Below are 11,136 nucleotides of genomic sequence, written 5' to 3'. Positions count from 1 at the left end.
CTATTCTATTCTGATCTATCATAGATATTTATAAGATACCTATTACCACCACGTGTGTGCAGCTGTAATTATGATCCTATAATTCTCTCTCATATCTCTCATGTCAAAAAACTTCAATACAATTTGTAGAAATATAGATTTCTTTGATACATTCATGAGATGCATCAATAGCAAGTTCAAATCTTCAGTTCAAATTTTCATTATAATTCCTATATGGTCAGTGTTTTATGGGCAGGAAGCACAATTAGTGCTTCCAGAAAAGTGTAAATCCATATAACATGCAATAACATCTCAGAGACTATTTTCAGCAATTGCTGCTGAAAAGCAACTTTAGAGAATCTGTATAAGTGATTATAGTGATTATTTCTGAGTTCTGGGATCAGCTTCACCTTCATTGTTTTTTCACTACCACACATTCTTGAAAACAGCAGAAGGTGGCACAGTTCACATAAAAACAACATACGTTCTTTCTTGCTGTTGTGATTGTTGACTAGAATCACACTTGGTAAAAATTTTCAGGAGTTTAAAAGGATCCCAGTGATTTGCTCTTAGTCCTGCTATGCAGAAGAAATGCTGGAACAAATCTTACTGATTAATCATACCATGATAAAAATCCACTTGCTGAGGCATTTCTTTGCACCTGGCGCCCACCAGATAAACCCAGTCAGTCCTGTCTCCCAATGCATGACAGGAGTCAAGGCAGGCTGAATGAGTCTCCAACTGCAATTCAAATATACTTTTATAAACTGTGATTAGTGCTGCTAATCTCACCTTGGTAAGCCAAAGACAATAACAAAGTTACTGAACACCTTGGGTATTACATAATTCTTTTGCTTAGAAATTTGCTGGTGTGAGAGTGCTTTTGAAACCCATTAGTAAAGCTGAAGTTGCCAAATGATTGATCTCTTCTCTAGGGAGAGCAAAGTCAAACATGTGCCAGCATGGAGCCAGAGCCTGCCAGGGGCTGAGGACTTGAAAATCCCATTGCTACCAGTGAGAGCTGAGGACACAGAGTCCTTGCTGTAACTGAGCTCAGCTGTAAAATGAGCTAATGGCTGTGGACCTGTCTTTCCCTCTAATAACAATAATGTGTACTTACAACAGACCCTAACATGTTGACTTGCACTAAACTGTGATGCCAGCCTGCTTGATTCTGACTGCAGGCTTAGGAAAATCCAAGCCGGGCTCTGCCTCAGTGTCCCACTGACTGTGAGGGCACTCACCAGCACTGAGTTAGGCCAGAGGGACACCACTCCTTTCTCTGGTCTACTCCATAAAGCCAGTCTTGAATTTTCCTTCACCAGAAGATAGTGATCCTTTCACATGAATGAAATTGCAGAGAGACAGAAAAAAAGCTGAGCTGTGTCAAAAAGTCACAAGGACTGTTCAACAGAGGATGGGAACAGTGGAAATGTCCAAGAGGATAATGGTGAAATTAGAAATAGGTCTTGGAGAATAACCAGCTACAAAAAAAAAAGTTTAAAGTGAGGAAAGGGGGTACTTAATTTCATCATTAAAAACATCAGTATAAAATACACGGAGAAAAACAAACAGTGAAGACGCTGTTGCTAGTAGGCTGGCTTTTAAAGTATTAATGGAACGTCACAGAACAAGAGTTTCTTTTATTCTTTTCTATCCCAGCTCCCTGCTTTCAAGGTTCTTGTGTGAACATGCTGCAGTTTGCAAGGCTGTGAAATTATCAGACCTGGACCAGTGCCAGTACAAACCAATTTATTGGAGTCCAGCAATTAACTAAAACCTAGAAAGCTTGATTAATTGTGGCACTGCTCAGCAGGGAACATTGAGAAAAAAAATCATGACACTCCATGAGTTCTCTGTTCCATATACCAATTTACATTATATGTAAAGAAAAGTTTCTTCTCTGTAAATACCCTTACTTTATTATTTTGCATCATGTAGAAAGCATAATTACAATGCCATGTGAGAAAATGCTTGGCTCTCTGGATAATCATTTCATAGTAGCTGTTACCCTGTTACGTATTTTTTTGCTACTGAAATAATGTCTCATTTAAACCCCAACAATAGGATATATTATTTTAAAACATTGTTTCATTAAGCTTCTCTCTGGAGGGACATATTGAGAATCCAGCACTGCTCTGTTCCCTTCTATTTCTTCAAATATGCATGTGTGCAAGAAAGATGAGGGTTTGATAGTTGTTCAGAATTATTTAGGATAGAAAAACAAATAGTTGGGCTGAGAAGCAATTTAGCAGGGCAGAGTATGTTGACTGAAATGAAATCCTGGAGTCTTGAGGAGGCAGACATTATGAGAAGCAACTACAAAGTGTAATTTAGGTGTTAGCTGATTTTGTTATGATAATATTAACAAACAGTGTCCACATTGTTTGTTTTATTGTAAGGCTTATCATAAAAGTCTATGCATAAAGCATAATTTAAAAATCTCATTCCTAGATGCCTTAGTGGCACATGAATCACCTTTACCATAGATAACTGAGAAAAAAATAAATATTCCAGCTCAGTGTAATGTACCACTGCAGCATATTGTAATGGGTAGTACAGAACACTGGATCTGATTAATCTTATTCTCCTTACATCAAAATAATTCAATGGTTAGTACTGGAAAAAAAGCTGTTTAAAGATAAAAACGAGTGGTAATAGAATTGTCACCCCTGCCCAGTGACAAGGAAAAGAAAGATACATGAAAATATTTTACCTTTTCAACATCATTTTGTGTCCTAATCTGCATCCAACCGCGACACTGTCACATTCTCAGATTTAAAGAGTGCAATCCACAGACAGGGCTAAATCACATTAGGCAGCGGTGATAATAGAGCCTGGGCATGCAGAACATCCCAGCAAGCCTCTAGCTGGGGCTCTGGGGTGATTTGGGACATTCAATGAGGTAGGAAGGGCTGTCTCCTCCAATTTCACTGTATTTACTGGGGATTTAATGTATTTTTTAAAAGATATTTGCAGTGGAAATCAGTTTGTCGGAGGTCATCTAATTGAATCTACAGCCCTGGCAACCCTTCACAAAGGCTGCCAGGAATGACCGAGTTGCTAGTGCTTAACTGTGAATACCCAGCAGGGGTCCTCCACAGGCCTGAATACAGTCAATTATGTTATTTTTCTAAATATTAGTGACTCAGCTGTCTCTGCTTGTGAAGAGTTGCCAGGGTCAGAGATACAATCAGACAGATCCTCCCCCCTCCACTTCTGAGAGATGGGGAGAGTCTTTTAAATATCGAATAATCCTGCACTGAATAATCCTGAAGTGGAGGGAAAGGCTCTCACAGGCTGCGCTGCCTCTCCAGGGTGGGTGCTTAGGGTCTCCCAGGTTTGAGGGGTGCCAGGGGCCGGGCAGGGCACTGTGTAAGTGCTTGGGGGAGCACTGCTGTATGTGAGCAGCTTCCCAGCTCTGTGATGTAAATAGAGATTTCACAGTTCAGCTCAACAGCCACTAGAGCTGAGACGTTTCAAAAGACAGAGGTACTAGCAGCTTGTCTCACCCCTTTAACACTTTTTTGTTCCTTCTGTCTTCTCCTCTCCCTCCCACTCTCATTGTGATCCAAATATCTCTATGAAAGGAATGTTTCTATTCTGTAACAATTCAGTTTTCTGTTTTCCTTTGTAGGCTAATCAGGGAGAGACATAGGAGTAGTGACTAAGGAGTGCATTCATGGTCTGGAGGGCTCTTCCTTGACAGATGCCTCAGCAGCCACAATCCTTTGCCCTCTACACAGAGCTCTACAAATATTTTAGGGTTTTGATTGTAACTTCCTTAGTTTTTGCCAAAAAGTCTCTTTTCCAAAGCCCAGCCTTCTTGAGAAACAGTATCCCTATCCCCGTGGTCCACAGCCCAGCTCTTATCTGATCAACAGTTTTTGGCAGAAGGGAAGAATCCCTCTAGAGCATTTGGGTGCCTGTGCATCGTTTTGGCCCAAGTTTGAGGTAGTGCTTTGGAGTTGGCAAAGTTTCCTAATTTACTGCTGTTAAATTTTATCCAACTTTAGGAATATTATGCGGATGTGGCCAATTTCCAGCTATTCTGAATCCATTGCAAATACTTTGCCAGCATGTGTCCAAGTATAATCCAATTTTGATGGTTTTAATGACAATACAATTTCCCTGTAGGTACCTTCAGGCCTGGCATCTGAACTGCAGTGAGCAGGGGTTCAGCTGCTTGGAGCCCAAGTCCCAGGAGGTGACACCTTTATTCCTTTGGGTCCCTGTCTGTCCTAGAGGTAGAAAGCCCAGACTGGGTCTCTAGTCACCACTGGTGTTGCATCGCTGACTTGTTGAACATACCTTGTTTGCTGTGAGAGTGAGGATCTAGGCATTTCCTTGGAATGAGCAGAGTCTGGAGTCATAAGGTGTCTCTTGCTGTACACTTCAAATTGGGTACTGGTGTTCCAGCTGTGTTAGAAATACAGTAGCTAGATAAAACTGCAGTGAAAGCAGAACTGAAGTTTCATATGTTTCAGTACTGCAGGGAACTTGACTTTGAAGAACTGGACATTATCAAAAGGGTGCCTTTGTAGCTTGTTCTTGCTATAAAAACAGGGAGGAAACCAAGCCACCTCTGTTATAGAGTTTCCCCTGGCTGGAGCTCCCCTAGGGAGAAAGAAAATAACCCAGCAAGGGAGAGGAGGCTCGCTGTGTTTAGACAGCCTGTCCTGATCTGCGTGTGCCTCCCAGGAGGAGGAGTGCCCTAGGAAGGTTTTGATGTCTGGGCAACTGCCAAGGCCACTGTCCCCCTCCTGTAGGAGGATATGGTTTGGGCAGCAGCTGTGGCACTCTGTGGCACTCTGAAGAAGAGATGGTTTCCTCAATGTTTTCACATTTAATTCATTGCCTTCTCTCCAGATTGTTGTCATGATAGCAAATACATAATGTTAAACTCTGTCCTCAGAGAGTAATGAGGGCTCCATTGTAGAAAACTGGAATCTGGATGTCCTTAACAAAGGAGATGTTGCAAAGTTACGTGTGATCATTTCTGTGACCTACTTTGGTCACAGAAATGATCAGGACAAACAACAGCATCCTGTCTTCTGGTCCAGCTTATCCAAGGATTCATCATTGATGTAAATAGTGATGTCCATTGTTACAAGCAGCTGACAAGCATGCATCAAAAAGAGAAATGAAGATATTTCTAACTTCTGTTTCAGCAAATACACCTTTTCTTCTATTGACAGTGTCATCCATAATTGTTGACAAGACTTCCTGGTTTCCTGTTAAATAACATTCAATAATTTAAGCTCTTGGCAGAATTATATCAATAACAAAAGTGACCTATCAGTCAGTGTGTTCAGGCTTTGTGAGGGGAAAATTCCATCCTGATTTTATCCTCAAAGAGTTCCACCCTATTCCATGCATTCAGAGATACATTATACCACTGATTGGCCATGAGACATTTTGCAGGCCAAATTCATGGCTAGAGGAAGCAGGCAGGAAAGCACCAGTTCAATTTACTTGAACTCATTAACATCAGCAATTACTCACTTTTGGGTTCTTCTGTGCCACAGTTTTTGACTACCTGACAGAACTGGTTTAAGGAATGTGTGACAATATCTGATTTAAGTAAAGTTAATAAAATTAATAATACAAGGGGAAATAAACGTTTTTACACCGACACAGAACAGGTTTAGATTAGATCTTAGGAAGAAATTCTTCCCTGTAAGGGGGAAGAGGCCCTGTCACAGTTTGCCCAGAGCAACTGTGGATGCCCCATCCCTGGAAGTGTTCAAGGCCAGCTTGGATGAGGCTCTGAGGAACCTGCTTTACTAAAAGGCATCCCTAATCGTGGCGGGGTGGGGGGCACAAGATCATTTTTAGGGCCCTTTCCGACCCAAACCATTCTGTGATTCTACAAAAATTACCATCTGAGAGTTCAGTGATGCAGTACAGAGCAGAACTGTTACTGTTGTAGCATCCTTAACAATCCTTACACCTGAATCCAGAGGCATGAAGAGGAAGAAGGGAACAGACTTCCAGCAGCTCTTAGTTCTGTATTGCTCTGCCCAAATGCAGGTGCTTCATCGGAGGCTCTGCTGACAAGAGAGCTACCAGACCTTAGCTCATCCAGTGATTTCATGGCTGGCACTGCTCTTATACTGCACTGTCTTATCTGAAGAAACTTCAAAAGTTGTGGACTTTTCAAGTTATCCTTTTTAGAAACAAAGAAATTGAGACACAGTGAGAGGAAATGCTTTGTGTGGAGGTACCCATCAGTTCTGAGCAGAATTACAACAGACCTTGTCTCAAGTTTTGGCTTGGTGTGCTACCAACTGAGTGATATTTCTATTAAAAAGCATGCTCTTTCATGTATTTATGCATTGCTGTGTGTATTTCAGATCTCAGGAGGACTCAAATCTCCCTCTTCCTTAGTTAAGAAATCGGAGAACCACATATGAGGTGACAACCTTATTTGTTCTTCTACCATGACCCTGTAAAAGAGAAAAGAAAAGCGGCTGATACTAAAAAAAGTAACACTCAACCAAAGCCCCCAAAAGCAGGGTAAAAGTCTTTTAAAAGCCAATCTTCTGCTTACTTTTTTTTAAACAGGCCATCTTCCAAACTTACACAAGGCTAACTATATTACAAAGCATGGATTAAAACAGAAAAGTTCTGTAAAGCAGACCTGTTGGAGTTGTCTTTAAAATTAAAAGCAGAGTGTTTGTTTTCTTTAATATGGAGGGCAGCACCAATAAAAACACCAGGGAAAGGCCAGTATTACTAGATCACATGTCCGCTTTTATCTCACAGCAGAGTTATAGTCGAATGATTTTTGCTTAGAGACTTGAAAGCTGGACTGCATCCTTTCATGCTGAAATCATATCTCCTGCAAGGATTATTGGAGGATATAATGTTTCCTTCAGCTTCTTATTTTCTCCACTCCTGAACTTGGACTCCTGACCTCAACTTTTCTCTGGTTATGACCAAGCATTGGCCTTCAATTGAATAGCTGAGCTTTTTTACAATCAGATCAGCTTCTGCTCTTGTAATTTCAGACTCATTTTGTGACATTGATATTGTAGATCTTAACTAAAAGCCAAACATTTTATATCTTGGGTAATGACCATACAGGAACTGCCAGGTTTAGGTCCCATGTGTGTAGCCATCCAAAACATTCAATATGTGTGACTGGGGTCGGAGGAGTTGTGCACACTTTGCATAGGGGCCCCTGCTCCTCTTTGTGTCCCTTTTGCAGCTCAGCTCTGCACCTGTGCTTTGCTCTGGGGGTCACAAAGAGTCGTCCATGAATGGCAGGTAATTCAAGGTTCATGGCGGCTGAGTCTGGACCCTCTCATTAGCTGAACAGCTAATCAGGCAGAAATCTGTGGGGCTCTGCAGTTAATTACAGGGCAGGGTTAGAGGGTGGGTACTAAAAATATCTATTTTTTGGCAGTGCCACTGTTGCCTGCTAGAACCAGTGGAGGCTAATTGCACTGGATTATCTGCACAGATAAGGTTAGATGTACTATTCAGGAGAATACATAATCTGAGAGGCTTTCTGTTTCATAGGACTTGTGATTTTTTTTTTAGTTGTTCTTTATTAATGGGATATGATGTGCCTTTTTCTTTCTCTCACTAAAGAGAGAATGAAGATTGAAGTTTGGTTGTACAGCTACACTACCAGCTTCGGTGTACAGCTCTTGATCTTGTAGCCAACAAATTTGAATGTCTTCAAATGTTTGAGACACCAAAAAAGGTATTAGAATGTCATCTTGAAATAATACAGCACTGGGCTTGGTACAGTCATTTGTTATCACTGTAACAACTACTTCATGGACATTTCTTATTCATGTAAATGTGAAAATCAGGTACCTCTGCTATATTGTCCTATAGCAGAGGAAAAACTTGGCCTTTTATAAATAAGGCACAGCCTTACTGTATTTAAATTATTTTCTGGTGAGAGTGGGACTCTCTCAGTATTCTTCAGGAACACAGATTGAGAGAAGAGTCTTTCAAGCTGATTAAACTGTTTTCCAGAACACAAAATATTCCTGGAGAAATGGGACTGCCAGTGAAGTTTTGCCCCTGAACATAGTAGACATTATCTTCCCTCTGAGTGAAGTCAGTGGCAGAAGTGTCTCTGGTGTAAAAGGAATAGGAAGCAGTACCTATCAAAGAGCATAATGTTGCAGATTTTCCAATATTTGCATTGGCAACACCGATGAGGACACTTTAGGAGATTTTCACAGACACAAATTATGCCTTTGGAAAAAAAAAAATCTGTGCAAAAGTGGATGTGTTTTGCAAAGCTGTTTATGCCTTTTGATTGACACCTTACTGTTAACCATTTATTTTAGACTAGCCATCCTCTTAGGCTTAGGAGCTCATAGGAGGAATTATCTTCACTAAGTACATTTTGTTTTATTTTTCAGTGTATCAATTGTAGTGAAAGTACATTAAATGAGACTGCAATTCACTGCATTGTGAAGAACTAACTTATTAAACAAACCTAACAAAGAATGTAAAACACTTCAAGTAGGCATTAACCATTGCTAATTAAAATTGAGCTTGCAGATATGGCATTCTTTTTAGTAGAACTGTAGGGAACACTGTCCCTTAGTGGTGGTGAGGAAGTATTGCTTAGGAAATAGCTGCACAATTACTTGTTCATCTTACTGTGTACATTGTAATGAATGTCTGTTGCTGGCAATTAACAGCAGCACAGAGTGTGCAAAGCCTTGGGTTATCTCCTGAGATTGTACATTAACTAATGGAGTCTGGAAAAAGAAAGCCAGCACTACTCAGAGGTTGTTTATTTCCAGAACAGGCTGAAAAGTACAAAACTTGATCCCAACATAATTTGTACCCCAGTGAGTTCCTCACTTTTACATCAGTGGTCCTGAGCTCACTGTGTGACACCCTTATGCTGTAAGAAAATAACACCTTCACTTCCTAGTGTGGATGAAAAAAGCTGGAATGCATTTGGACAGGTATGTCACAGGCAGACAAAATTTTTCTTCTTGGCACCCAGGCTTCCTTATTGCCTTTGGGATAAAGCTTGAAAATTCCTGGGCTTCAGGCACTGCTCTGGAGAAACTTGCTCCTTCTTCTCTGTGTAGCCATGGTCTATGGATAGTCTGAGGATTCAGTCTCCAGAGCTGTGTAGTTTGCCTGCAAGAAACTCATTATCACTTAAAAATGAGGACTTGTCATTTTCTGCATTTATCTGCTCAGATTAACAGATGTAATTGCCTTGTAAGAATAGTAAAACTACTTACACACTTATCTGCATGTCTTCTTTCAGATTTTTTTTAATCATTCTGTCAATACACTATTTTTGCCAGCAGTATTTTTTTGTCTCAGTCCTGGTACATGATAACTGATTGTCAGCAATATGAACAAAAGGGCATTTGGTAGGAGTGCTGCTGCCAAAGCCTAACAACGTACTGTGCCTTTTCTGTACCTGCTCCTGAGAGTCCCAAGGCCTGACACTGCTCCATTACTCCAGCACAACATGCAGAGGCAGTGTAAGCCAGGGATCTGGGAGGCTTGCTGATGATTGCCTAGGCTGTAGCTGCTTAGACAGTGGGCTTTTGGGGGATTTGTCTCTTAAATCCTAGATATGCAGGATTCCGTCTGTTGGGATATATTTGGTGAAGCTGGGCTAGCTCCTAAGAATTTTTCTGGTATAGAGATAGGTCAACATGTGAGCAGGAAGAGGCTCAGAATGTGTCACTGTAATAATCATGATTAATTTTTCTCTGTGCCTCTCAAAAGACAGGAACGAATGAATCCTGTGAGCAGTGAACTATCTGCTACCTCACTATTGCTTTTAGCCTCATTTCCTGCACTCCCAGCCTTCTCCAGTCACAGTGGCATATTCAGAGTGAAACTTGCACACTGAGCTTTTGATTGCCTTCATCTGAAAACCTGTCCCAAATCCTCCAGTGAGGCTTTTCAGGAGAAGAGCCCAACTTATCCAAACAATCACATGGATGCTTTGTCTAGATCTTTCCGTTTCTTCAGTCTTCTCCCCTCCTAAGTGCATCCTTAGAAAGCTTTAGAGAGAATTTTCCTTAGGAAATGTCTGTGGGGATCTTCTCTGGAAACTCCTGGGTTACTAACCATTAACTTACTCTGCTAAATTAACAAGCAGATGTTTGGCTGCAGCACTGGCCAAAGTAAAAAAAGGGGTAGTGAATAAAAGCGCCATTTTTCAATAAGAATATAGTAGCATAATATAAAATTGCCAAGTTTTGAGAAGAAACAGTCTTCAGCATTTTTCTCTTGTAATTACTCGAAATGCAGCAGAATGGATTTTATCTCAAATTTATGGGGTTTAAGACCATTCATTTCCTTTGAGAATTCATCTGCCTTTTATTAACAGCACATTGTTTCTTCATACTGTAGCATTTATCAGTTGAAATATGTACTTTTTATAGACACTGGCAGTATTACTGATAATAACAGTGAGACATCAGTTACCAAGTTCTAGAAGAAAACCTCAAACAAACTCAAACAAAATCAGGAACATAGAAGAGAATGTTACAGAGGTAGCCCAGACACGATCTCAAGAAGTGATCAGGTATGGCAAACTCTCTCTTTTGTTCTAACATTCATGATGCCCATAGCCAGGGGTATTCCATTTGTAATGCTCTACACATACCTCACAGCGAGGCAGGGCTGGCTCATGGGCTGTGGGACTGGTTGTTGGGTAGTTTCACTTCAGTCCCAGGAGACAGGAACCAAACACAGTGAGTAGCACAGCTGGTGCCTTTTTAATGGACAGTGTTGTTGGATGTGTGTTTTGGTAGCCTCTTGAGGTCTGTGGGGTATCTCTGTAATTTAACTGGGGACATTTTTCGGGGCTGAACTGTCAAGTCTCCAGTGCTGCCTGTTCCTCAGACTCCTGCTCTCAGATTGTACTCTGGGCAAGGAGGTTTGCCCAGAGAAATATGGCAACATAAATCACACTGAGATTGGGTGTGTGCATGTATTGAAGAGGAAAGGGAAGAGAAGAAGCTCAATCTGCCTGCACATTTTTTGGAAAACACTTCTAAGGGTACTTCACTGGCCTTCTACAGCTCTCTGGCCAGTGCACGTTTGTTTTCCCGCTTCCCAGATGAGGCTGCTTTGCTGGGAGGTCTCAGAGCACACACAACATGCCTGTGAGATGGCAGCTGATACACTGGGTGCTTA

The sequence above is a fragment of the Passer montanus genome, unplaced genomic scaffold, assembly GCF_014805655.1.
Source record: "Passer montanus isolate IOZ18808 unplaced genomic scaffold, ASM1480565v1 scaffold38, whole genome shotgun sequence".
In the NCBI taxonomy this organism is placed as follows: Eukaryota; Metazoa; Chordata; class Aves; order Passeriformes; family Passeridae; genus Passer; species Passer montanus.
Note: the sequence above shows the minus strand (reverse complement) of the source record.